Raw genomic sequence first — 1,806 nt, 5'->3', positions numbered from 1 at the left:
CTGTTTTTTCCAATTCTGTGAAGAAACTCATTGGTAGCTTGATGGGGATGGCATTGAATCTATAAATAACCTTGGGCAGTATGGCCATTTTCACGATATTGATTCTTCCTATCCATGAGCATGGTATGTTCTTCCATTTATTTGTGTCCTCTTTGATTTCACTGAGCAGTGGTTTGTAGTTCTCCTTGAAGAGGTCCTTGACATCCTTTGTAAGTTGGATTCCTAGGTATTTTATTCTCTTTGAAGCAATTGTGAATGGAAGTTCATTCATGGTTTTGCTCTCTGTTTGTCTGTTACTGGTGTATAAGAATGCTTGTGATTTTTGCACCTTAACTTTGTATCCTGAGACTTTGCTGAAAACTGTCTCTCAGACCACAGTGCAGGCAATAAGAATTTTTAAGCCCCATCATAATCCTAATGGGATCACTGTGGTATATGCCATCTGTCATTGACGCCTCGTTGTGTAGCATATGTCTGTATCTGTTTTGCGATAATAATGGTGAGTTAGGACAGCAATGCAAGATGGCAGCTACCACGGGCTCAGACTACTTATGAAAACCAAATATACAGCCTTAAAATAAAATATGGACCTAAATCATTCCCTTTTGTAAAATTTGTAACAAAATTTAACATGAATGGAGTCAATAGTTCTTTTTTTAAATTGCAATAGGTTTTTGCAAAACAGGTGGTGTTTGGTTACATGAATAAGTTCTTTAGTGGTGATTTCTGAGATTTAGGTGCACCCATCACCTGAGCAGTGTACACTGTACCCAATATGTAATATTTTGTCCCTCACCTCACTCCCACCCTTTCCTCGAAGTCCGCAAAATCCATTGTATTATTCTTTTGCCTTTGATCCTCATAGCTTAGCTCCCACTTATGAGTGACAACATACGATGTTTGATTTTCCATTCCTGAGTCACTTCACTTAGAATAATGGTCTCCAATTCCATCAAGGTTGCTGAAAATGCTATTATTTTGTTCTTTTCATGACTGAGATATATATATATATATCTCACAATCAATCGTTCTAATGGAGTAGTGAACCCAAGAGCCATATCAATGCTATCAAAATGGCAAAATTCATGTCGTATTAAAGTTTTCCTGCAAGAGCCTTGGCACCTTATGATGTCTAAAAAAATTATGAAACTCCCTCAGCCGACTGAAGGTCAGTGTTATAGCAATTAATCAAAAATAAAAGAACACAGGCCTTCCTCCTTCCCCCCACCATTCAATTAAGGAAGTCTTCATTTTCCACAGTAGTAAATTTTCTAGATATGTCTTGTAGACCTCAAAGTTCAGGAAAGGAAATTCCTATTCAAAGGAAATTTACCTTAAGATACTATAGGTGACACTAAATTTTTGTCCATTTCAAATACGTAAGTTGTGTTATAACAAATCATCTCATCAAGTGTAACTACTGTCCACGTAGTTGAACTTCTGGAATGAATACAATATATTTGAATTGTTCCCGCCATAACTAGTGGGACACATCTAACTTAACCGTGAAAAGACATATTACACAATCATGTTGTTGTTAATTACATGGCCTGAGATCTCTGCCTTTTCTTGCTAGCCCTCACCTTCCCTGCAACAGCCCTCTAGCCTGCGGCCTTGTTAGATTAGATGTGAAGGTTTCAGGTCACAGCCTGTGGGACTAATGGTGGGTGTGTGGGGTGCTTTAGATGTATCCCTGGTTTCTTCCTTTAAGTCTTAAATAATGCCCCCTCCATGTCCTGTCCCTACATTCCTTCACTTCCACTCTCAGCCAAAACATAGATTGTAACTCCTCTGATCCCCTCTGAG

At 38.4% G+C, this 1,806-nt stretch overlaps 1 pseudogene; it reads left to right on the top strand.

The window, feature by feature from the left end:
• The window catches only part of LOC108543054 (ubiquitin-conjugating enzyme E2 variant 1 pseudogene), an 18,980-nt pseudogene extending 17,792 nt beyond the window's left edge, over window positions 1-1,188 (top strand).
• The last annotated feature ends 618 nt before the right edge of the window (window positions 1,189-1,806 follow it).

Source organism: Rhinopithecus bieti, unplaced genomic scaffold (assembly GCF_001698545.2).
Source record: "Rhinopithecus bieti isolate Rb0 unplaced genomic scaffold, ASM169854v2 scaffold_24179, whole genome shotgun sequence".
Taxonomy (NCBI): Eukaryota; Metazoa; Chordata; class Mammalia; order Primates; family Cercopithecidae; genus Rhinopithecus; species Rhinopithecus bieti.
The sequence above is the reverse complement of the archived record's forward strand: the minus strand, read 5'-3'. Positions and strand labels throughout refer to the sequence as shown.